This window comes from Lissotriton vulgaris, unplaced genomic scaffold (genome assembly GCF_964263255.1).
Source record: "Lissotriton vulgaris unplaced genomic scaffold, aLisVul1.2 SCAFFOLD_1088, whole genome shotgun sequence".
NCBI lineage: Eukaryota > Metazoa > Chordata > Amphibia > Caudata > Salamandridae > Lissotriton > Lissotriton vulgaris.
The window spans coordinates 173,924-201,423 of record NW_028251602.1 but is presented as its reverse complement, the minus strand read 5'-3'; the positions used below and the strand labels follow the sequence as shown (position 1 = coordinate 201,423).

The following is a 27,500-nucleotide window of genomic DNA, read 5'->3' as shown; positions in this document are numbered from 1 at the left end:
CTATCGCATCGAGACACGCATGTGCAGTCATGTGACTTTAAAACAACACTTCCAATTGGTTCTTACTAGTTTCTATTCTGCAATTTACACGGAACACTCCACCCACTTCCCTAGAAAACCAGTTTATCGTAAATCTTTTAAAGCCTCCTCTTATGAAATATTCAACATCAATCACATAGCAGAGTACTAAATAGCACTATATACACTCCGTCCCTTAATTATAAGAGACTTATTGCTATGTAAAATCAACTTTTGTTTTCCAAGATAATGTAAAATGCTGAGCCTATTACATAATTTTATTTCACATATATGTTACTAGTCTCCTTCGAGTACTAACACCGTAGAAAATACCACCAATAACGGTGATATTTTTTACACCGAGAAAGGGCGATTTCTATCGCTTACAGCCCTTACAATTATAAAGTTTTATTTCCTAAGTCTCTGATCTCCAACTGTGCAACGTAGCTCCCCTGTGTGTCGCAATAAGGTCCATAAACAAAAACTACAGAGCCAGCATTATAAACATACACAGAACAACAAAACGACAAGAGCCACCATGCTAATATATATCCTTAATATAATAAACCTCTGAGAATAAATACATATTTCCGTGGCAGCCCATAACACAAATGTGGCGTCCTCTGACTCTGCTGCATTACCAAACACCGTAACTCCCCGCCCCCTCACTTTTCACTAAACTCCGCACTGCACCCCAGCCAAACCCCCTATTACAAACCCCCAACCTACCCTCCCTGCCCAAACCCACCATGAACCTCAAACCGCCCCTAGAAAACTTATAAGACACAGGATTACTAAAACTCAAAGAATACGCAACAGGCACATAATGTAAATAGTACATAAAGGCACAAATTTTTTCCAAAATACTATTTAAAAACATGTTCTATTTTTAATAAATCTATCATGCAGCTGACCCTCTAGAACTGCTTTCAAAACGTGAACTATAAACCTCTACTTTTCATTTTCAAACCATACACTTTCTTCTGACCCTCTAGAACTGCTTTCAAAACATGAACTATAAACCTCTACTTTTCATTTTCAAACCATACACTTTCAATTACATTATTTTTTTTCCACAATTCATGTAATGTTACAAACCTTTTCTAAAATACACCAGTCCGTATCATTTATAAGGATTTATTTTCAGTCTTCATCAGTGACACTTTCTTCACATATAATAGAAATCACTATAACTTTTTAAACGACAATGCTAACGCGGTAAAAATAACCCTTCATTTACTTTCCTTTAAGAATGCACACTATGTACCCCACGCATGCGTTTCTTAATCATTGTATTTGGCAGCCATTACCGACCTTGAATCGGAAGACATGAACAAGACCGCCATTGTCACATTTAAAACTGAACGTAGCATCTGCTCACACACATCTCTTTCACTTAGCTAACATTCACAGAAAACAGCATTGATGTAAAAAAAAATTGACCTTGCTTTACAACTCCCTCAAATCACTCCCTTATTTTTTAACGCATCCTCCAGTTCAAAAAAAGCTACTTTTTTAATAACCACTAAGCAATATATAAGTGACTAGACTCCTAGAAAATGTATCAAGTCATTCTGCTCCTCTCCACTGCATAGCCGGCGACCTAATTCTGTGGAGTTGCTATACAACCAGCGGTGCTGCGCCGTTTCCTGTACCATCTTGGGAAATTCAAAATGGATGTCCCTCCTGCCTTCGCAAACGAGCCGGGCCACTTAGAACTATTTCGCCAGAGGATGCTTGACTACTACGGCATCTTACCACTCTCGACTTTGAATGCATCATATCGATTATCATTTCGATATTCGTATTTCACCTGTTTGCAGCCTGTATTTCATTGCCCGAGCTGTGATTTCACGTGGGCCCTGGATTTATGTCTCTGCAATTTGGTACCTCCTGAACCGAATTACAATCACCTCATGAATCCGTTACTTGATCATGAACAGCTTTGTTACAACGGAGGGTTTATGGCCTTTGCAGCGATACAAAGAGTTCTGGGCCATTGGAATATATTCGCAGCGGCGCAAGATTTCCTAACAGAGAGCTACATCGAAAACCCACCGAGCTGCCCTATGATGGTAAAAGACGCTCCAATAATGACAGATCATGAATGCTCCTTTCATCTTCTCAATTGGATGGCTGACATGTTTTCAGATGATAACAATGATTTCATGTTAGAGGCACTTGCTGCATACTTTGCCTACACAATGGACGGTTAACTCTTTCCTAACAGCGAGCTACATCGAAAACCCACCGAGCTGCCCTCTGATGGTAAAAGAGGCTCCGATTATAACAGATCATCAGTACTGCTTTACTCTTTTCCATTGGATAGCTGACATACTTTCAAATGATAAAACTGATTTCCTGTTACAAGCAGAAGCTACCTATTTTGCCTAAACAATGCTTCAATAACTCTCAAACAAGCCATTCACGTCCTCATTTCCTTTTGGTTTTCTATATTCTTCACGTTCTTTTCCATATTTTCTTTTGAAGAACAGACCTATTTGCTTTACCAACAGTGGACATTATGATTTCGTGTTGTTTGACAGCTGATTCATAAAGTAATGATGTATAACCACTTGCATTTTCATATATCGTTCCTAAACTGAAAGGCCAGAGACCTTCTTCCATTTATTAAAATATAATATAATATACTTCCTTATAAGAGTGTACAATGTTTTTTTCCAACTATATTCATTTTTCTTCAACTATAGCGTTTAATATAACTGGGTCTGTCTATAGGTATATTTTCTAAATAATGTGTCAAGCGCTTGCACGTCTAGAAAGGCATTAAGGCACAGAAACAAAAGACTGGAGTGTAGCGGGTTTACTGCCCATCACACTGCTGCGCTGTTAGTTATTCGGTTGGAACTTGAACAAAGCAAAGGAATGAAGCAAACCATAACCCCCTTAACTCGACGTATGGCCACCAGAGTTCTACGGCCATGCACGCGCAGGTGCGTCTAAGGTAAATACGTGTGGGTGTGTATTTACACTCATATCTTTCTGTGTGCATGTTTGTTTCTGTACAGGTGTGGGTGCTGAGTGTGTTAGTGTATGCGCATGCCCTCTGTATGTTTATACGCATGCACAAGCAGACACCCATAGTGGAATACCATAAGAGTGTAAAGTGCTTTGAAGTCTGTCCAGCCTTTTGTACAACTATTGACACCTCTTGACAGCACAGGAAAAGCTGGTTTGTTTGTGCTGGAGCAGGTAACTGCCTCAACCTCCCCCCTCTGCCCCTTAAAAAAATGCTCCTCCACGGCTTAAAGCGATGCAAACAGAAGTTACTCCAGGGGATGTGACAAGAACATGTAAACACAATTAACGAGACAGCCACTAACAGTAGCCTTTGATTCCATGTGTACATGTCTGGCAGGGTGCCGGCCCCGCCACCCCAGGCTAACAGTCATGGTGTAATCCCTGGCAAGTGTCAGAACAATGCCACTGGATGCGCTTAAACACTGTCTTCTGGGGGCTTTGAGGAGAAAAAGTCACACAGAGCACTAGTGGGATCAGAGGAGTAACATTCAACAAAGAGCAAACAAACTGTTGGATTGCATGTTTAAATTACATTCTTGAACCACGCATCAACGGACCTCGTCACACTTGTGAGCACCCTCCTCGTGCCTGAAGTTCACAGGAATGTAAAACTCACAGTCTAGCTGCCAGAGACATAATCAAGATATCCTTTCAAAGTGCCAAGAGGCGCCAATTCAAAGATCTGCAGCTAATCGAATTAGAGAAGTGATGTACCACAAACAGAGCAGCAGTGAACAGCAATTTGAGGAATAGTGAACAATTAGAGAAGTCCTGTACAGCAATAAGATGACTAGTGAAGAGCAATTAGAGGAATATTAAACAATTAAAGAAGTCCTGTACAGCAATAGGAGGACTAGTGAAGAGCAATTAGAGGAATAGTGAACAACAATTAAAGAAGTCCTGTACAGCAATTAGAGGAATAGTGTACAGAAATTAGAGGAATAGTGAACAGCAATTAGAGGAATAGTGAACAACAATTAAAGAAGTCCTGTACAGCAATTAGAGGAATAGTGTACAGAAATTAGAGGAATAGTGAACAGCAATTAGAGGAATAGTGAACAGCAATTAAAGAAGTCCTGTACAGCAATATGAGGACTAGTGACGAGCAATTAGAGGACTAGTGACGAGCAATTAGAGGAATAGTGAACAGCAATTAGAGGAATAGTGAACAGCAATTAGAGGAATAGTGAACAGCAATTAGAGGACGAGCAATTAGAGGACTAGTGAATAGCAATTAGAGGACTAGTGAATAGCAATTAGAGGACTAGTGAATAGCAATTAGAGGACTAGTGAATAGCAATTAGAGGACTAGTGAACAGCAATTAGAGGAATAGTGAACAGCAATTAGAGGAATAGTGAACAGCAATTAGAGGAATAGTGAACAGCAATTAGAGGAATAGTGAACAGCAATTAGAGGAACAGTGGACAACAATTAGATGAATAGTGAACAGCAATTCGAGGAATAGTGAACAACAATTAGAGCAATACTGAACAACAATTAGAGGAATAGTGACCAGCAATGAGAGGAATAGTGAACAGTAATTAGAGGATTAGTGAACAGTAATTAGAGGAATAGTGAACAGCAATTAGAGGAATAGTGAACAACAATTAAAGAAGTTCTGTACAGCAATATGAGGACTAGTGACGAGCAATTAGAGGAATAGTGAACAGCAATTAGAGGAATAGTGATCAACAATTAGAGGAATAGTGAACAGCAATTAGAGGAACAGTGGACAACAATTAGATGAATTGGGAGGCATTTTAACAACAATAGGTCTCGCTGCCGAGACCTAAAAATGGCAGTGATAACGGTAAGCAGCATCCTTGTTCTGGGGTGTTATTATCCCTCCATTGTTCTCCTGGCTCTAATAGAAGCTTTTACAAAAGAGCATACATCAAAGCAAATGCTTGGGGTTTTCAGCAATTGCAGGTGATATAGAGCTTCACAACACCTGCAGTGGCCAAGTGTTTTTAGCAAAGAATTGAGAAAGTGCTTACGTGCATTATTAAAATGTTTTTAAAAAAATGTAATGCAACAAAGAGTGTTCGGAAATGCCATCACAGGGACAAGGTGAAGCAGAACTCCCCGTTGTGGCATACAATGTAATGAAACACAAAAGCCGCTAAACAGTACAGGATCTAAAACAAAATAACAATGATCTCTCCCAGTGCGTTAATTTAAGTTAAAGATAGAGCGCTGGCTCGGGAGAGGCAAGTGATCTATAATAAAGTAGTACTGTGCTTTTCTCGGTTTTAACTGCAAGTCTAATATCTTCACAAGACTGCCAAAATAATTACTTAACCCGCAATTTATCATCCTTTTTTATATTTGTGGGAAAAGAGAAGACAGCCCTAATGCATTTAGCAACCTTGATATGTAGCTCAACCACAGTATTGCATGCCCTGATCCAATCTAATGCAGTCCAGGATGAGGTCTCTGCAGAGTTTAGCATGAGGATTAGCCCAAACCCTAATCTAAAGCAATAATAGAGTCAGGTATGCTCTATCCTCAATGAATTTGCTTGTTTAGCACCATGTAGATAATATAACTCAAGGCAATAGGAGGGTGCTATAACAACCTCCGGCAAATGTGATTGTCCTCGGACTGGAGTGACCAAACATTTTGAAACCCCCAAACCGGAGTGACCAAATATTTTGAACCCCCCAAACCCCTGCCCCATACATTGCCGTCTGGATGCACTCAGCATTATATACTTTTAACAGAGGTGAAAGATTGCCTTTCAGTGTGGGGCTACAAATATTAAAAATTGCTCCAGTCAATCTACGAAGTTTCAAGTGGCAGGAAGTCACCTGGGGTTCCAAGTGCCTAAGGAGTTAATTCTCAGGTAACTGAATTCTCTGACAGTAACCATTTACTGGCCTTTGATGATAACTTTACTCAGGGCTTTTTTGTCAGACCCACAGGCCATGATTTGTGACTTGCCATAGTTCGTGGTTATGTCAAGGTTACTCCAGAAAGAGAAGAAGTGATCCACTAGTGTGCATTGGGCGTAACAGCACAGGCCCTGTGTAACTTGCAGGACACGCTTCAAACCCTAACATAGCCAGCTCAACCTTCTGCCTCACAGAGGGATGAAGTAAGCGCCGTTCTACTGGGCAGACCTGGGGTCGGGCGTGAGGGTCACCAGGGGCGCGCACGTCGCCAGGGGCGTGCACACATGCACAGCAGTGCGCAGCCCCTGCCTGAGAGGACAAGGAGCCCCCGCGGTGTGGACCGGCCAGAGGTCCGATGCAGGCCGCAGTTGCAGCGACCTCATGGATGGCGGACGCTCCGGATCTGCAGGGTGCTCCCAGAGTCGAGGGATCTCATCCAGTTCTGCATTCTTATGCGAGAAGCCCCCGCGGTGGCAGCAGACGTCAGGAGTGGCGGCTGAGGCTGCTGATGCGGTAAGTGGGGCTTAATTGTTGGGGGGTGGGGGCGGCTGCGTGTGTGTGTGCGTGGGGGGGCGGCGGCGGCGTGTGTGCGCGTCTGTGTGTCTATGCGCGTTTGTGCGTGCCTTCGGCCTTCAGTAACGCTGTGTGTGTGTGTGTGTGTGTGCGCACACGCGCAAAGCGCGTCCACATACCCTAAGCGGCTCGTGCACCTGTCTGTCTCCCTTCGGAGGCATTTTAACAACAACAGGTCTCGATGCCGAGACCTAAAAAGAGAACTCCTTTCCAAATGGACTACTGGGGCAGAAGAAGCCTTTCAGTCTTTAAAGGAAAGCTTCACCTCAGCACCAGTGTTGTTACATGTTGATCCAAGTCAACAATTTTACGTAGAAACTGATGCTTCAGAGGAAGCTATCAGAGGAGTCTTGTCACAGCGTCATAAAGATACCAGACAGTTGCATCCAATCGAATATCATTCTAGGAAACTACTTCCGGCAGCAATCAACTACACCAGTGGTTCCCAAACTTTTTTGACCCGTGGCTCCCTTGACCTAATTGGCAGTTGGCCGTGGCTCCCCACCATTTTTTTAACCGCGCACAGGGGTGCCGCGGCGCACCCTTTGGAACCCCTGGTCTACATGAAGAATCAAGCCTAGACGAGATGAAGGATTCAGAGAGTAGCCATCACTATCATAAAACTTTATTTGCAACCACTCTGCCTTGCACCCTTCCCCCTCTGCCTTGCACCCTTCTCCCCTCTGCCTTGCACCCTTCTGCCCTCTGCCTTGCACCCTTCTGCCCTCTACCTTGCACCCTTCTGCCCTCTGCCTTGCACCCTTCTGCCCTCTGCTGGGCACCCTTCTCCCCCTCTGCTGGGCACCCTTCTCCCCTTCGTCTTGCACCCTTCTCTACCTTGCACCCGTCTCCTCGCTGCCTTGCACCCTTCTCCCCTCTGCCTTGCACCCTTCTCCCCTCTGCCTTGCACCCTTCTCCCCTCTGCCTTGCACCCTTCTCCCCTCCGCCTTGCACCCTTCTCCCCTCCGCCTTGCACCCTTCTCCCCTCCGCCTTGCACCCTTCTCCCCTCCGCCTTGCACCCTTCTCCCCTCTGCCTTGCACCCATCTCCTCTCTACCATGCACCCATCTCCTCTCTACCATGCACCCTTCTCCTCTCTACCATGCACCCTTCTCCTCTCTACCATGCACCCTTCTCCTCTCTACCATGCACCCTTCTCCTCTCTACCATGCACCCTTCTCCTCTCTGCCTTGCACCCTTCTCCTCTCTGCCTTGCACCCTTCGCTCTCCACCAGGCCTCTGACCCTCTACCCACCCAACGCTCTCCACTAGGCCTCTGACCCTGCAGACCCAACGCTCTCCACCAGGCCTCTCACCCTGCACGCACCAAATGCTCTCCACCAGGCCCCTGACCCTGCAACCACCCAACGCTCTCCACCAGGCACCTGACCCTGCACCCACCCAACGCTCTCCACCAGGCACCTGACCCTGCACCCACCCAACGCTCTCCACCAGGCCCCTCACCCTGCACCCACCCAACGCTCTCCAACAGGCCCCTGACCCCGCACCCACCCACCCAATGCTCTCCACCAGACCCCTGACCCTGCACCCACCCTACGCTCTCCACCAGGCCCCTAACCCTGCACCCACCCACCCAACGCTCTCCACCAGGCCTCTCACCCAGCCTGCTATTGCGGGGGATAAAGGCGATCCTATGGACTCCCCAGACATCCCCTTGCGGGCGGGTGCAGACACTGCCTGTACCCGCTTGCAAGAGGATCAAGTGCACCCCTGTGAATGCTGAAAAGCAGTAAAGCCACACAGAAGTGCAAGTTCACCTTCGTGAATCGGGCCTCCAGTGTGTTCACATGTAGAGTCTGTCCACGGCACCACACTCTTCCTGGCTGGACTGTAGACACTGCACCCATAAGCCATGAGGCCCCTAGACGCACTCTCTCCCTCCTCCCAGCAGCGCACTCCTTGAGTGTGTGCTCTTGGCGCCCTTTCAGTGCACACTCTCCCTCCTCCCAGCAGCGCACTCCTTGAGTGTGTGCTCTTGGCGCCCTTTCAGTGCACACTCCCCCTCTTCCCAGCAGCGCACTCCTTGAGTGTGTGCTCTTGGCGCCCTTTCAGTGCACACTCTCCCACCTCCCAGCAGCGCACTCCTTGAGTGTGTGCTCTTGACGTTCTTTCAGCGCATAGATGAGTGAGGACGGAGGCTCCGAGGCCTCTCTTTGGCTTGGCCGCCGCACCCCTCACCGGATACCGAGGGCTGGCCTCTCATTCGTCGGTGCTGACCTCCAAACCAGGAGCCACATCTTGGGGTCTGTGATTACACCCCAGGCGTCCAGGTCACTTCAGTGTAATTTAAGATTTCCTTTGGGAAGTCCCGGGCGCACAGCTCTGTAATTTACCCTGAATATAGTGCAGCTCCAGAGTTGTGTTTCCACCAGCCAGCTATCGGCCTCCGAGGTGGGTGACTGGGTGGAAGAAAGGGCTCTGTCTTCATGCAGCACTTACCACCCTCACTAAACCCTGGTGCTTCCCAGGGCTGTCCAGCCACGGCCCCACTCACAGACCTCTCCGTCCTCCCAAGACTGCGGGGCAATGTCTGGCATGTGTGAGGCTTTCTCCATCAATCACTCATTGGATCCACATTCTGCGCCGCGGTGCCCCTGGCTTCTAATCACGGCGCACCGGGGTGCCGCGGCGCACACTTTGGGAACCACTGAACTACACTATTACGGAAAAAGAATTATTGGCCATCAAGGATGCCTTTCAGGAGAGGAGACACAATCTTTTAGGGGCAAATCATGTAGTGACAGTATTTACGGACCACAGGAATTTGCAATTTTTGAAATCAGCCAGAACCCTGGCTCCTCGACAACTACCATGGTCCCTACACTTCGCTGACTACGACTTTGTCATCACCAATCGACCGGGCAAGAATAATGCAAAGGCGGATGCCTTATCCAGAATTGATACTGAAGTGAAAAAAACATGTTTGCAGGAGCTGCGAATCATTCCTGAAATGAAAATAATTGGGGCCACTGTGAAGGAATTAATAGAAGAAAAGATCAGGAAAGAAATTACGCTTGAGGAAATACGAAAATGGGTTGAAGAAGGTCCTGGGAGAGAGATTCGCCAGCGATTGCCTTACCAGGCAGACACATTGTATTGGCCAACTTGTGAACTCCAACAGCAAGCATTGTTTGACTGCCATGACAGTCCCTTGGCCGGTCATTCTGAAATTCCTCATACGGAAGAATTACTTAAGAGACAATTTTGGTGGCCCAGCTTGACAAAAGATGTTCAACAATATGTAGTAGGATGCAAGACTTGTGCACGAGGAAAGTCGGATCGGCAAGCCCCTCACGGGCTGTAATAACCCTTACCCACTCCTCCTCACCCATGGCACACTGTTACCATGGTTCTGATAGTGGATTTGCCCTCCAGTCAGGGATACAGTTCAATATTAATAATGGTGGAAGCTTTCTCTAAGATGGCTCACTTTGTCGCCTTAAAGGGAAACCCAAATGCCAAACAGTTAGCCATGCAGTTCAATCAGCATTTGATTAAGATTAATGGAATCCCTAAGATTCTGATTAATGATCAAGGATCTCAATTCTTGTCCCATTATTGGAAGGCCTTTACTAGAAAGCAGGGCATAGAAATTAGGTATTCCACAAGTTTTCACCCACAAACTGATGGTCAGACAGAGAGAACTAATCAGGAATTAGAAAAATACTTACAGTTGTTTCTGTAAGATCAGGAAGGTGATTGGCCAGATCTCGTTTGGGCAGCTGAATTCGCACACAACAATGCTAAAAATGCTTCCACAGGGTTTTCCCCTTTCTATTTAAATTATGGGCGGCACCTAAACTTTTCTGTGTCATTTCAAGAGGTGATGGTGCCTGCCGTACAAGGTCTAGTTCAACATCTATCAAAAGTTCAAGAATCAGCAACTAGAAATTTGGCTCTAGTGAAAGAACGTTACAGATTAAGTGCGACTAAGAAGAGGAGACCAGGGGCAAATTTGCAGGAGAGAGATATGGTGAGGTTGAGCACCAAGAATCTGAGGCTCAGAGGAAATAGAAAATGTCAGCCCTGTTTTGTAGGTCCATACTCAGTAGATCAGTAAATAAATCCCGTGACTAACAGGCTAAAACTCCCTTCGCAGGTCAAAATACATCCCGTCTTTAATGTGTCTCTGTTAAAAAAGTGTCACCATATTTTATGGAAACGCAACCTCCAAAACCATTGTTGATTGAAGGCAAGGAAGAATATGAGGTTAAAAAGGATTCTAGATTCAAAAATGGTTAGAGAAAAGACATTATTTGATCAATTGGAAAAGCTATGGACTAGAGGAAAGGTCTTGGGAGGAGAGATCTGACGTTCATGCTCATAGATTAATACGAGCCTTTCATCATCAGTATCCTCACAAACCCAAGCCAGGAGGTGTGGCCTTGCAGAGGGTTACTGTCAAGGCTCCGCGTCCGACTGCCTGTGGAGCAGGCTGTGTAGCCGTAATCTATTGCAGTCGGATCGGGGGACACAGATTGAGCTATGCTTTGTCTGATTTGAACGCGCCCCCTGCAGTGATCAGAGAGACCACTGCAGGCAGGCGTTAAAGACTCAGAAGTTGCCGGTCACAGCCTTTAAAGGCGCGAGGACAGCCGCTCAGCAGTGAAGTGCATTGGCAGCGTTCGAAGCTGCTCACTTCAACAACGGTTTGAGAGAGAAGGAGAGCTCAGGAATTTTCTTAGGTAGTCAGGGTTTAGTGTAGCTCAAGTAAATTTGTAGAATCAGTTTTAGGGTAGCTAGCGTCTCATGTGGGACGATGAGCTAGATAGGATATTAATATATTTATTAAATAGGAGTAGAGTGTAAATATTGGAGAAACATAGCGAATCAGTTACACTCACCTGTTCACCTCAGGGAAGTCTGCATCAAGGAGTAGAATCCAGTCTTTATAACTGCAAGTACCTGAAGAAAAAAAAGATACAGTTTTAGTTATAAGAAATATTTGGAGACTGTCTGATAATTTCAATTTGGAGCATGGTCCCGGATACCGCTATAGTTATAAGTTAAAGGTACAAAAAGACTCATTGAAGAGAGGCTAAGCCTTAAAGGTGGTATAAGTGAATGTATTCAATAAGAGAGTAAAATAGTGTAAAAGAATAAGTTAGAGAAGCTTATTAATTTGATATTATTTAACTGCAGTACGCATAGAAGTGTTACTCCAGATTAGCAACAGTGGGTGCCTGGCGGTGCAGAAGTGAACTCAGAAGCAAGGCAGTCTCTTCTCTGTCCCCTTTCCCTTCGGGGTTCATGCGAGAGCTTGTAACTAGAAGAGTTGTGTGGAGGTCTGCAGGGGAAAAGAGAACTCGCATCATTCTGCTACTGTGAGTGAACTGAGGACAGTGAGTATACAAGTAGGGCCTTGACAGAAGTGGACGTCAAATACTTCTCAACCCTGTTGTCACAAGGCCTGTCTGAGTGGGCATTAGAAGCTGGAAGACTGCCCTTGAATCAGACAGGCTTCACAGAGAACCAAGGGATCCTATCCAATCTGATGGCTGTGTGTCTGATCACGAAGAGTGTAAGACGCCGCTGCACATGTGCTCTGTGGATTTCAAGGCGGCATTTGACCTCGTACCACGTGACAAATGTAGGGAAAGTCATGGAGCATCCTGCAAAAGCTTTTGAGGGCAAAACGGTTGACCCAAAGGTATCGGGTATCAGAGCGCTTTACATAGCACCAGTTGCGTTACATGAGGACACATTCATTTATAGGTTTTGGCCTGGCCGTAGCACTGCGAAGCAGTGCTCCGCCCAGGCGGAAAACTTTTGTTTACAGTATGGGGGACTTGAATCCGCCCCCTCTTCCATTGGCTATCTCCATAAATGGAGGCTAGCCATTGGAAGACCGAGGCGTCCGTCATCCTGCGAGGCGACTCGTGGGCGTTTCTGAGAATTTCTCATCCAGCCCCTTTTAGGACGTCAGTGCGGCGGTGGGCGAGGTTTATTTTTTTGGTCGTCAACGTTTGCCGTTCCCGCCCCACTCCCGCTGTCCGTGCCTTTTCCGCCCCCCCTCCCGCTGTCCGTGTCCTTCCCGCCCCCCCTCCCGCTGTCTGAGCCTTTCCCGCAGTCCGAGCCTTTCCCGCCCCCCCTCCCGCTGTCCGTGCCTTTCCTATATTGCCCGGAGACTTCAACCCTGCCCCTACCCCCTTGTTCAATCACTACTAGAAACGTGGCAGAAAGAGAAAGCAGTGTGCGGGAAGTACACACATTCTGTATTGACTATCTGGCTGACTCTGTTTTCTAATACCATAGATACCCCCATTCAACTCAGGGGCGCATTTTAATTCATGAGCTGGGCCTCAACCTGCAGTATAAGTCAGAGGATGTGCCCGAGAAACGTTTTGTTCACAGAGATGAAAGGCAGCACATATACCTCATGTGTTTATCTCGTAATTCAAGGGTTCGCCATTGCTCAAGTAGTTGCCATTAACAAAAGGGGAGGTCTCTAGTTTATCGGCTGTTCTCTTGTCCTGTTATTTTTGAGGCTGTGATGGCAGGCTACCAGTGATTTCCCCTCACAAACGCTAGCTTGGATGATTTGAGGTCTCCTCTTCACAAGACATGGCGCTGCTCACATCATCACACTTGCTCGAGGGACGCAGCAGTCTGGGCTAAAGAACATAAACATTCTGTGAGCAGCTCGGATGCGCTTTACAGTAAAGCAGCAGAGTGTGTGCACCGTGATATTGCCTCCTTTGTCAAGCTGCCTAGGTGTCAGACGGTGGTCTACAACTGCCCTGTCTACAGCCCGACAGCCCGACAGCCCCACCACCGACTGAGCAGCCTGGTCTCCGTGCAGATGAGTTTACCTATGCTGGCCAGGTGGAGGATTTAGCGCTATTGCTACCAGCAATAGTGTAACAAACGCAGCTTCAGCCACAACTGAAGAGATAGGGCTCAGTTTAATCATGTAAAGTGTTTACTGTTAGGGGATAAAAAACAACCTAAATCACCCTGAGCTACTGTCCTGGCACCCTAAAAAGCCACTTGGCACAGTGTACCAAGCTGTCCTAAAAGAGTTGATCTACACATGCTCAATGCGTGCAACTGGGCCAGATATTCACATTTCCCATTGTGGGTTTGGATTGCCTTTTGAACAGCATTCATTTGTGTCAAAGTGCTGTTTATTTTAGGAGGATTACGGAAGAGGTGTACAGTCGGATGAAGTTGTTTGCTCAAAATCACATAGTTTGGTCCAGAGGGGAACCTGGGATTAGAATTATTCTCTCCTGTTTCAAGGTCAGAAGCATAACCACCAGTTCACATCGCCAAGATCTGGACCGGTTGGCTTGGCGCACAGATCTTTTCTTGACTGTCAGTGGATCTGGTGTCGTTTGCATCCGGAAGGTCCAGGTGGCTAGTTGTTATTTTATGTCCGTCAATGAAGTAATATGGACGATGATGATGTCTGAGGGACTCTGCGGCACTTGGAGATATTCTTCAATATAAATAGTCAGATGAGATTCTGATGGATCCAATAGATGAAGGACGGGTCCTCATAATTTCAGGCGGTCTCTGAGATGTCTACCATGTGATGCGGCAGCCCGTGAAGAAGGATGGAGTGGTTCACCATGCAACACTTTCCAGAAACTTCCAGTAGTGTGACTGCTCCAGAGTGTGTGTGTGTGTGACTGCTCCAGTGTGTGTGTGTGTATGTGACTGCTCCAGAGTGTGTGTGTGTTTGTGTGTGACTGTTCAAGTGTGTGTGTGTGACTGCTCCAGAGTGTGTGTGTGTGTGTGACTACTCCAGAGTGTGTGTGTGTGTGTGTGTGTGTGACTGCTCCAGAGTCTGTGTGTGTGTCTGTGTGTGTGTGTGTATGTGACTGCTCCAGTGTGTGTGTGTATGACTGCTCCAGTGTGTGTGTGTATGACTGCTCCAGTGTGTGTGTGTATGACTGCTCCAGAGTGTGTGTGTGTGTGTGACTGCTCCAGTGTGTGTGTGTGTGTGTGTGTGACTGCTCCAGAGTGTGTGTGTGTGTGTGTGACTGCTCAAGTGTGTGTGTGTGACTGCTCCAGAGTGTGTGTGTGACTGCTCCAGTGTGTGTGTGTATGTGACTGCTCCAGTGTGTGTGTGTATGTGACTGCTCCAGTGTGTGTGTGTGTGTGTATGTGACTGCTCCAGTGTGTGTGTGTGTGTAAGACTGCTCCAGTGTGTGTGTGTGTATGTGACTGCTCCAGAGTGTGTGTATGTGACTGCGCCAGAGTGTGTGTGTGTGACTGCTCCAGAGTGTGTGTGTGTGACTGCTCCAGAGTGTGTGTGTGTGACTGCTCCAGAGTGTGTGTGTGTGACTGCACTGGGTGTGTGTGTGGGGCTCTGGCTGTGTGTGTGTGTGTGGGGGGCTCTGGGTGTGTGTGTGTGTGGGGCTCTGGGTGTTTGTGTGTGTGGGGCTCTGGGTGTTTGTGTGTGTGGGGCTCTGGGTGTGTGTGGCTGGCTCTGGGTGTGTGTGTGTGGTAGTAATTGCTGTCTGCTGAGCTCATCCGTAGGGTACAATAGGTCTCACATTTGCGAGAGATTAAGCTAATGGCAATGTAAATGGCGATCCCATTTATTTATCTGTTTTCAAAACCAACACATAAATACAAATTTTGTCATTTACAATGCCAATAGCTCTAACTTTTCCAAAGGCGAAACCGTTGCATTGTAAATGCTTGTTTTGTTAGGCACGGGAAGATTACGTGATTTGCCCTGCATCACAGGATGTTTCGCATCACCGCCGAGACTCGAACCCGGTTCCCCAGATTCAAGGTAGACCGCCCTAGCCATTGGGCCAACTCCTCTCACCTTGTGTGGGCAGTCCATGTTGGTGCCGTCATGTGTCTCTGACAGGTACATACCTAGTCTTGACTTGGAATTCCCGATGCAGTGTAGGAACAGAGCTGTGAACTTTATGGGTATGAGAGATGTGCCATAATGGGCAGAGCTGCCAACTTTGGAACTGGGGGAATCAGGCTTAAGTCCCAGCCTCGGCTCAACATCATGTGATTCTAGGCAAATCTCTGTGCCTAAAAAATGTGGCATGTTATCTGGCGCTCATGTAGAGTTATATAAATCTGCAAAAAAATAAAGGTTTGCAGAAATATAGGAAGATGGTGAAGGAGAATTATGGGTCTGTGAGTCCCCTCAAGCACAGGACATACAACACTTCTCAATATGCTGCCTCTGCTTCTGTTCTGTGTATGTTTATTGACATTCCAATACTGCTGACACACGTGCTTTGGGCAGCCAATAAAGTTAATGTAAACAATGGAGTGTAAGTTGGGGAAGCCCTCAGGATGCCTTACCACAGGGTTTGGGTGGGCAGGCGGCACTGCCACTGTCGGCTGTGTGTGCTCATTTTGGTGATTTTCTGCTGTCCCGCTGCCACTTGTGGAGTTGGACAGACAGCAGTAAATATTAGACTGAATACAGTCTTCTCACCCTCGTCCCAGACTCTCACATGCACAAGTGGGCCTGTTATTACTTGTTGAGGAGGGAGAGTGCACGGATCTGTACTCGCAAGAGCTGTGCTTGTGTAACAAGGCCTACGTACTCCAATGGCAGAACCCAATTCGCAACAGCAGCTGATGAAACCAGACCTTATGCATTTACTAGAGCTCAGTGGTTTCCATGCGTCTGTCTGGGGTGAAAGGGGTCCAGGACCGGTGTCAAGGCTCCCCGGCTGGGGGCTCCCTGGGAGCGCGGGTGCACATCACAGGAGGAGCTCGGGTTGCGCGTGCTGCAGACAGCACACGTGCTACAGGAGACACTGCATGCACAGTAGCAATGCATGGGAGACTTTGTACTCAATGATGGGAAGTGAATTACTTGCACTCCTAGTCAGGGAGGCAAGGGAAGGGCCCCGCGCTAATAAAAAGAAGGGCGTGTGGCAGCCATGCTGATACTAGCTCAGAACTTGCCGGGACAATTGCTGCTGCTGTGCAACCACATGAAAGCTTGTTGTGTTTGCAGGCGATCCATAGACATTGAAGAAGGACAAGAGAAACAAGCTGGGTAGGCCATGTTGGCCGAGAACAACATTGGCGGCCATCCTAAAAGAGAAACATTAGTAAGGAAATTACTATACTAGAAACAAGGTTTACAAATATTTGCTGTTTATTTTAGCTGCTTAACCGCGGCGGCTATTCCGCCGCCTCTTCAGCTCCAGACGTCACCTTAGCCATCCGGGACGGGTACAAGATCATCCGTAAAGACGGCACAAAACAAAAAGGAGGAGGCATCGCCATCGTCCATAAGAACACCATCCGTGTCTCAACCAGCTCAGACGACAACCTCACTATCGCCGAACATCTTCACTTCCAGATCCACACCGACCCCAAGACCACACTTAGAGGCACCCTCCTCTACAGGCCACCAGGACCCCGCACACAATTCAGTGAAGACATCACTGACTTCATCAGCCCACACGCCCTCCACTCAGAGGACTACATCCTACTGGGAGACCTCAATTTCCACCTGGAAAATAGCAACAACAGCAACACCACCACCCTTCTAGACAACCTTGCTAACCTTGGACTCAAACAACTTGTAAACACCCCCGCCCACTACGCAGGACACACTCTCGACCCTATCTTCACCTCCAGCAAGCAGATCTCCTTTAATCACATCACAGCTCTCCCTTGGACGGACCACAGCTACGTCCACTTCGAAAACATAAAAACCACAATCCACAACCACCCTCAACCAACACTGCGAAGAAACTGGAACAAAATCACCATCGACCAGATCTCCACATCGCTTCTTCAAAATCCCCCTGCCTATTCATCGAACCCTAACCAAGCAGCCATCAACCTCACACAATGGCTAACCCACAGCGCCGACAACCTAGCACCCTTGAAAAAACGTCAAATCAAACTAGGCAGCAAAAACGCCCCCTGGTTCAACGATGACCTTAAGAAATCAAAGAAACTCTGTCGTTCCCTTGAGAAAGCCTGGAAAAAAGAGCCAAACATTAGGACCAGAGACACCTTCAAAAACGCCACCCGAAAACACCACCAACTCATCCGAGCAGCCAAGAAATCCGCATTCAAAGACCGACTAGACAACAACGCTCACAACAGCAAGGAACTATTCAACATCGTCAAAGAGTTTACCAACCCCACTGCCAACTCCAACAACATCACTCCCTCTCAAACACTTTGCCACTCCCTAGCTTCATTCTTCCACAACAAAATCGCCGACATCCACAACAGCTTCGACAATCATCCCGGGGACCAACCCACCCATCCTACCTCCGAAACTAAACCCCCCCAGAACATCCTTTATGACTGGAACCCAATCTCCACTGAGGACACCATTCGCCTGATGAACTCCATCCACTCAGGATCCCCCACAGACCCATGCCCCCACCACATCTTCAATAAAGCTGACTCCATCATCGCACCCCACCTCCGAGACGTCACCAATTGCTCCCTCAACTCCGCCACATTCCCGGAAAGCTGGAAACACGCTGAGCTCAGCGCCCTTCTGAAAAAAACCACAGTAGACCCCACCAAACTCAAAAACTACCGCCCCATCTCGCTCCTACCATTCCCGGCCAAAGTCATTGAGAAAGCCGTCAACAACCAGCTCGCCGCCTTCCTCGAATCCAATAAATCCCTCGACTCCTCACAATCCGGCTTCCGAGCAAAACATAGCACCGAAACCGCCCTCATCGCAGCAACTGACGACATTCGAACACTACTGGACAACGGAGACACAGTCGCCCTCATCCTCCTTGACCTGTCTGCAGCCTTCGACACAGTTTGTCATAGCACCCTTATACAACGTCTCAACAACATCGGAATTCAAGGAAAAGCACTAGACTGGATCACTTCGTTCCTCACCGGAATAACTCAGAGTCCGCCTCCCACCGTTTAAGTCAGAGGCCACCGAAGTCATCTGCGGCGTGCCACAAGGATCATCACTCAGCCCCACACTCTTCAACGTATACATGAGCCCCCTCGCGGCCATCGCACGCCATCACAACCTTAACATCATCTCCTACGCCGATGACACTCAACTGATCCTTTCACTCACCAAAGACCCAAACACCGCCAAAACTAACCTACATGAAGGGATGCAAGACGTAGCCGAATGGATGAAGCACAGCCGGCTAAAATTGAACTCGGACAAGACAGAAGTCCTCATCTTAGGAACTTCCCCTTCCGCCTGGGACGACTCTTGGTGGCCAGCGGCCCTAGGAAAAGCACCCATCCCAACGGACCATGCACGAAACCTGGGCGTCATCCTGGACTCATCACTCTCGATGACCAGACAAGTCAACGCAGTTTCTTCATCATGCTTCAACATTCTGCGCATGCTCAAAAAAACATTTCGCTGGATCCCCATCGATACTAGAAAAACGGTAACCCACGCACTGGTTACAAGCCGCCTGGACTACGGAAACACCTTATACGCCGGTACCACCGCAAAACTTCAGAAAAAACTCCAACGCATCCAAAACGCTTCAGCCAGACTCATACTAGACATACCGCGCAAAGACTACATCTCCGGTCACCTGAAAGACCTCCACTGGCTTCCCGTTAATAAAAGGATAACGTTCCACCTCCTCACCCATACACACAAAGCCCTCTACGAACTTGGACCCGAATGCCTCAACACGCGACTATCCTTCTACACTCCCCCCGCCAGCTTCGTTCTTCCAACCAAGCCCTCGCTGCTGTTCCACGCATCAACAAAACCACCATGGGGGGAAAATCCTTCTCCTACCTAGCGGCTAAGACTTGGAACTCCATCCCCATTCACCTCCGTCTCACTCAAAACCACCTAGCCTTCAGAAAACAGCTTAAAACATGGATATTCGGCAGGTAATCCTCCACCCTCCCTCAAGCGCCTTGAGACCCTCTGGGTATGTAGTGCGCTATATAAATTTCCTGATTTGATTTAGTGTAGTGGGCGGGGCCGAGACGGCCAACGGATGTGCCCAGCACTACGGAGGTAGTGGGCGCGACCACCGTTGGCCATCAGAAGCAGCGACAGGTTTAGAAAGCGCAAGACTTTGTTGCCTCGATCTACAAACTGTGTATTCAGAAAAACATTAACCTCCTAAATGAGTAGCCTGCTACCATAAACGGCTAAGAATGGAATATACTGGTGAGAACAACAAATCAGCATGAAAGCAAAGGGTATAAACAAGCGGGCAGTGTAGGAAATAAGAAAGGACCATGGCATGGGAATCCACCACCAGGCTGAACAAGAGAGAAATGGAGTGGCTGCAATGAATCATGCTCAATAAACAATGAGGTGGCCCTGTGTCACTTAGAACCTGGATATAGTCTTGCAAAAAGTACAATGGTTCTGTCGGGTGTAACCAAAATATTTCTTATAAATACAATTCAAATTAGAACAAGTTATTTTATGCACAGGTTAAATGTGAAAACATTTTCTGGAACACACAATAAAAGCACAGAATCAGGGTTTCAAGGTAGTGGGATATTTTATATAAATTGCATCATTTATATATACCCACATATAATACACTTCATATGCACGGCTGCCACAAGGTGAAAGTCAAGGCGAGTTGTGATCAAGTGACATACTGTGCTCAGTGACATGTCTGGATGCGTGATATGTACAAGGTGATTAGGATATCTACAAGTAGTGGAAGAGGCCAGGGTAAACAAAAATACTAAACAAGCATTGGCATAGCCAATAGGCCTCGCCTTTGGGACCGTATAAGTGTTTAGCCATGCAACAGTAGATGTAGTTGCACCAAGGATATTGTGCTGAATAACAAAACACTTATAAGGCCCCCAAGGCGAGACCTATTGGCTATGCCAATGCTTGTTCTCTGACTACTCTCTCACTCTAGAACATTCCAATAGAAAAGCACAAGCAATAACTCAAAATGACATGGACTCATTGGAAGAAATGCCAATCCAATGCATCATTAAAGCCGAGGCGTGACGAATGTTACATCAAAAAGGATTTCAAGAATATGATCCCTCTGGATTTTACCTCCCCTAAATGTAGAAGTGAGTAGCTGAAAAGAACTCAATATCACCAAAGATGTGGCTTAGCTGTGGACCCACCTAAGAAAAAGCTTTAAGAGTTTGTATTATACACATCCTCATTGGTGTTGTAAACCTAAGTAGCTGAATAACGGAGGATCCCAATCAAAAGCATTTTTGGTGGACGATTTGATGGACTGCTATAAAAAGCTGTATCAGATGTTCTAAATACAAAAAGGGGAATGAGCACACAACACATGAAGGACTGTCTGATTGTCCTAGTACCAGTAAGGCTTTGTAATGCTATCTTTCTGGATTTCATGCAGATATTTGGTTTGTCAAAGGGTACACCACTATCTTAGTGATTGTAGAATACCTAATAAATTATTGTGTTGTCAGGGTAATCTCAACTGACCTACTGCTAGCCAAACTCTTTTTGAGCAATGTGTCTCTTTCTAGACTTTCAGAAGGATGTACCGGATTTTCTTTAAAAAATGTTGAAGGATCTAATGCATTTAAGTGTTTTCCAATAGATTGGCATAGCAGCTGTAATGGGAGTGTTGTCAAACAGAATCTATTTCTAGAGTAAATTATACATCGTGATAAGGACATTCCTTTGGTGGGTTAAGGGATTAGGTACAGCCCCTTGTCAGAAGGGAATAGGATTCAGGAGGGGATCCCAACAACCCCTTCTGGAGCCATAGGGACTGTATGCATTCAGAGTAACAACATGTCTAGAGTGCAGGTCTGACTGAGAAGGGGGACCCAGAGGGAGAGAATGAACTGTACTATCCAACATGAAGAAGGAAATAATTTTTTGCAGGTCATGAGGAGATTCAACATCTGATTGGCTGGGGTGTGCGATATGAAGATTGAATGCGAGTTATCATATGATTGGGTCAATGTTTGGTTGCGGTGTGCTACTAGTGTGTTGAGGCCTGAGGTTCAAGGAAGCCTATAGGTGACTTGTCAGTGACTAGCGATGCAAGAACAAAGTGCGAGTCAGTCTGTTCTCGGAAGTCTGTGATGAGATGCAAAAGAGGGCTGCACTATTTCAAGAAGAATGTAGGGTGGCAGCTCAAAGCTTATTGCAGTTGAGGAATCATGCCTTATTACAGATGAACAGTATTGTCACTATTAAACTATATAAAGAAAACAATATTGTAATAATCCAAGAAAGCTTGAGGTATTCAGAAGGTTTATTGAGCAGCACAGCATCAAGTCCTGACACAGCAGGATACAGGTGACAACTGACAAACAGTGGAGAATGCTGTATGAGCAAAGCTCTGTTAGGAATGTAGAATCAAAAGGAAACACAAACATGGCACATGCTATTAAAGGAGTAGCAGCATAGATAAACTATACACAGAGATGCGCAGGATGTAACACACCTCCCTCTTTAAAAGAAAGAGAAAGGTATAAAACTTAACGCAACTAAACATGGAAGAACATACTATACAAAATCTTGCAAAGAAATAGGTCTTCTTCTGATACGCCTATCATCCTTAATTCTTGAGGCTACTGAGTCAGAACCATACTCAGACCCACCGTCAGAGGTGTGATCTCTGTCTACATTGAGATGAGATTGAAACCTGGAGGCATCTTGTGTAGGACACTTAGCAACCCTACTTAAATTCCAGGCCTTGCCGTCCTGAGTAATAATAGAGTTACTGAAAACCTTTTTAATTCGAATGGGTCTGCCAAACTTACTCGTACCTTTGCTAACAAAGAAAGGTTTTGCAATTCTGACCCAATCACCAACACACAAATCATGCTCTTTAGTTTTCCACTTCTTGTTGTACCAAACTGCAGACTTATCTTGTTTCTCACATACTCTCCTTGCAACTTCCTTGACATCACAACCATTTTCCACCAGGCCTTCACATTTTTCTTTGAGCCACCAGGGGCACATGTCAGTCGCAGGATTCCTACCTTTAAGTAATTTGAACGGACTGATCTCAGTGGTGGTATGAGGGGTTATACGATAAGTCCAAAGTTTCTGTCTAATGCGGTTCAGCCAATCCCCCTTTTCTTTGATGGCATCAGAGACAAAACCCTTCAGAACACGGTTGAAGCGCTCAACTTGCCCGTTCTCATGTGGCTCGTAAAGTGATGTACAAATGTGTTTGATGTTGCAGGATTGTAAAAACAGTTTCATTTCAGCAGAGACTAACTGCACACCATTATCTGACACCAAGACCGAAGGACAGCCTTCTCTAGCGAAAACTTCCTTGAAAAAGGAAATAACAACTTCAGAAGTGATTTTAGCTACAAATTTCACTTCTGGCCATTTAGAATGATAGTCTACAATGACCAACGCAAAACGTGAACTTTCAGGTAAAACTTGGAAAGGCCCCGAAATATCAAAGGCTATCTTGCTCCATGGACACTCTGGCCATTTAACTGTCTTAAGGGGTGGAACATGTAATTTAAGCATCTTATCACTATTACAGCACTCATCGCATTCTCTAACAGTGCGGTCTATGAACCTGTCCATCCCAGGCCACCAGAAATGAAGTCTTATAATACGTTTCATGGCTGAGATTCCTGGATGAGTCTTGTGTGCTAATTTGAGAATGAGCTCTTGCACACCACTAGGTGGGATGCATTTCTCAGATTTGAAAAACAAATCACCTTCACACCATAACTCCTCCGCTATGTTATAAAACGGTAACAGCTCATATTCAACATTATTCTTACTAGGCCAACCTTCTAAAAGGTATTTCTTCAACTTAACAAATTTTTCATCTTTATCCTGGCATTCAATCCAAAACTGTTCAGAAATATCTTGATACTGGGAAGAAACTAGATCCGTAAGGCCTAATACAAAATCAACTTCAGTAAGACTATTCACACTGTCAGCTTTACTTTCACACGGAAAGCGTGATAAGCAGTCGGCAGTAACATTTTTCTTCCCTGGAATATATTCAACTTTAAAATGGTACTCCTGTAACTTGGATGAAAGACGTGCAATCCTAGCAGTCGAGTTCCAACCACCACCAGCTGATAGGATATGCACCAAAGGTTTGTGATCCGTTCTTAAAATAAACTCACTGCCCCAAATGTAAATTCTGTAGTGTTCAATGGCCCATACACAAGACAGCAATTCACGTTCAATAACCGTATATCTGCGCTCAGTTTCATTCAATGTTCTGGAAGAAAAGGCTACATTCCATTCTAGCATACCATCTGTCTGAGATAGCACACACCCAAGACCGTACAAACTTGCATCAGTAGTAATTATGCATTTTTTCCCAATTCTAAAGGGTTTCAAAGTAGGGGAATTAACAATATCATGTTTGATTTCAGTGAAAGCTTTTTCTTGTTCAGTATCCCAAACAAAATCATTGCACTGTCTTAAAAGTTTCCTTAAAGGTTCCATTTTGGTGGCAAAGTTTACAACAAATTTACTGTAGTACTCACACATTCCGGAGAAAGAAAGAAGTTGTTCCTTATTCTTTGGGGATGGAGCACTGAGAATAGCATCTACATGTGATTTCTTTGGAACAAGACCTTCCCCCGACAAAGTGTGGCCTAAATATTCAACTGACTTCCTAAAAAGTTTGCATTTGTGTGCCTTGAGAGTAAGCCCAGAATTTTCCAATCTTTTGCACACAACACTCAAATGTGAACTATGTTCAGTTTCATTTTTTGAGAAAATCAAGATATCATCTTGAAAGCATTTTACAAACTTGTCAAGATCCCTGAAGATTTGAAACATGACGCGTTGGAAAACAGAGGCAGCGGACGCCAACCCAAACGGCATCCTTCTGTATTGAAACAGTCCCATGGGAGTGATGAAAGCTGTGTATTTCTTAGAATCTTCAGTAAGCTCAATTTGATGATACGCAGATCTAAGGTCTAAAGTGGAAAAAATCTGCGCACCATCAAACAAGGAAACCAGCTCATTAATATTCGGAAGGGGATGACAGTCTATAACAATATTGGAATTTAAGGCCCTCAAATCGATGCAGACCCTTAATTTTTGGTCAGGTTTGCGTACCAAAACGATAGGAGAAACCCATTCAGACGATTCAATGGGCTCAATAATATTGTCTTCAAGTAGGTCATCCAACATTTCTTTTAGCTCGTCCCTAACATTTAAAGGAACTCCTCTAAGCTTTTGTTTGACTGGAACTGCACCCTCTTTGAGAACAATTTTGTGTGCAAAATTTTCCAGTCTACCTAAACGGTCACAGAAAACTTTATTGAACTTTTCACTCCATGAAGTAATAACATTATCCTTCCCATTTACATCAGAAATAGAACTAATCATATCTTGTTCACTACACAATGAAATGGGATCTTTGGCACGTGGATTTAAAGTAATGCCAAGTTCCCATTGATCATGCCAACCCAGTACATTGATTCCTTTGACGGCAATGTAAAGCTTAATTTGAGCTGACCTTCCTCTGAAACATAAAAGGACATTAAAGAAACCTTCAATATCAATTGCATTACCATTGAAACTTTCAGCTAAAATATCTGAGGGTTGTAAATCAGAACTGTAACAAACTGTTGTTAACTTTTCATTAAAGTATTCCCTAGTAATAATCGTCCATGGAGATCCAGAATCTACCATGAGTTCGATAGCGATGGATGAAATGTGGAAAGTACATTTAGGAGATTTCCTACTGGTTGATCCAAGGATAGAAACGACATATCCACGTTCAACCTCCTGTTTAACTTCATCCACAATGCCAACAGAAGATACTTTAGTGGGAATGGGCATAATAGATCGTCCAGAGCGACCTTGGGAATTGTACCTTCTTTCCCTACATACATTACTAAAATGTCCTAGTTTGTTGCAAATATTGCAAGTTCTGTTTAAAGCAGGACAGCCCTGAAAGGAAGCTATATGTGATTTACTACCACATCTGTAGCATGAAAACGCTGGGTTTCCAAAATCTGATCTTCTGTTATTAATACCCACAGAATTTTTATATTTAGACTGAAAAGGGATAACATTTTTATCATCAACCTTGGGTTTAACAATACAAACTTCTTCCTCTACAATAGTTTTACTGGGATGAGAATTTGAGGTTTGCTTAACTACTATGTCCATCCACTTTTCCGACATTTCAGTAGACTTAGCGATGGCTATGGTCTCTTCTAAGTTAGGATCACCTATACACCAAAGCTTATCTTGTACCTTCTTGTTTTTAACATGAACAATAATCTGATCACGGATCATCTCATCTGCCATAGCACCAAAATTGCAATGTAAGGTCAGAGCTCTTAAAGCAGTGAGAAAGTCATCAAACGATTCCTCTTGTTTCTGTGCTCTAGTATAAAATTTGAAACGATTTAAGGCAATATTGGCAGTGGGTTTGAAACGTTTCTCTAATCTACCAAGAGCTTCGGTATAAACATTAACAGAATCACCACTTCCACTAGGTACAGTAAATTGAGGTAAAGTTCTAAAGATTTCTTGGCCTTCAGAGCCCAAACAATGTAACAAAATGCTTTTTTTTCTTTCTGATCCCATGCGCTCCCCATCAATGGCTTTCATATAATTGAAAAACTCCTCCTTCCACCTTGACCAAGGCATGGGAGGGTCACCTTTAACCTGTAAAAACTTAGCAGGGGGGTCAAATTGCATGGTGAAGGAGATTAAGTAGCAACAACAATAAAAAAAAAATGGAATGAAATAAATAAACAAAACGAAAATAAATAAATAAATAAGTGCAGACTCAAACACTCAAAAGATAAGAACAATAGTTGAATAAAATGTACTTAAGCCAATGTGGAATCACTTAGTTTGTGGTGATCGAGTTTGTAGTACTGTGGAAGTTGAAGCTTGAAGAACTGTTGCTGGAAGTACACTTGCCAGAAAACTTGAAGAAACGGAGTGTAAGTAAACAACAAAATAAAAGTTAAGGTAAGCGCTAAAACAATGGTTCACTTTTAGAGCAAGCGCTAAAAAAATTGGTGAAAAACAGCAGAAAACGCGATTAGAAACGGACTCGTTCGGTCGTCGATGCGTTGCTAAGCAACGAAATAACAAAATGGCGGCACGTAACGTGCATGAAGGCGTTGTAGCGTGATGACGTTGACACGCTAGATGAGGCAGACGTAAATCCCGAAGACATGGTTGCTGGGCAATGGCATTGCGGTGACGTTGTTTCTCCGCTTGGTAAACAATGCCGATGGTTGCCAAGCGATGACGTGGTGGCTCTTGTTTCTCCGCCAAGTAAACAATGCCGATGGTTGCCAAGCGATGACGCTCCGCTCCACGATGACGAACAAAGAAAGAGTTGCCACGGAGATGGAAGTACACAGAAACGTCGCGCTGGGAAGTCGCGCTGAGGGTGGCAAAAGTCAAAAGATGCAGGCAGACTTAAAGGTCAGAAAACTGCAATATTTGGTATTTTGAAGTAGATAAATGAAAATAAAAAGGTAGTTCCATAGAAATACTTGCAGAGAACGATGAGCAACGTTTCACCAAGGCAGTAAGTTCTCTTCAAAGGCAGGAAATCCAGTAGAAATGATATAAAGATGTAAAATGATCCAAAATGGGTTCAAACTCCGCTCCTGTGCTGTAGATGGCTGGAGTAAGGTTGTCCTCGTCGCCAAAATTTGTAATAATCCAAGAAAGCTTGAGGTATTCAGAAGGTTTATTGAGCAGCACAGCATCAAGTCCTGACACAGCAGGATACAGGTGACAACTGACAAACAGTGGAGAATGCTGTATGAGCAAAGCTCTGTTAGGAATGTAGAATCAAAAGGAAACACAAACATGGCACATGCTATTAAAGGAGTAGCAGCATAGATAAACTATACACAGAGATGCGCAGGATGTAACAAATATGCAGAGATTGCAAGCTTATAAGGATTGCATGTCATATAATATGGATTACTAGTTATTTAGCCTACGAAACAAACAAAATCATATCTTCTCTGGGTGCCAATAACAACAGTCCTCATTTTATCACCTTTAACCGAATTAGAGCAAGAGAAGAGTGAACCAGACAAGACTCAAACTTGTGACCTTCAGA

General features: G+C 45.2%; 1 protein-coding gene across 4 annotated transcripts in view; it reads right to left on the bottom strand.

Annotated features, from left to right (window-relative positions):
* The window catches only part of LOC147662829 (uncharacterized), an 86,435-nt gene that overhangs the window by 52,356 nt on the left and 6,579 nt on the right, over positions 1-27,500 (bottom strand). For all 4 annotated transcript variants that reach the window (XM_086950877.1, XM_086950879.1, XM_086950878.1 and 1 more), the window contains exon 2: positions 11,394-11,454. The gene's annotated coding sequence lies outside the window, so the exon portion shown is untranslated. The remainder of the gene's footprint in view (positions 1-11,393; positions 11,455-27,500) is intronic.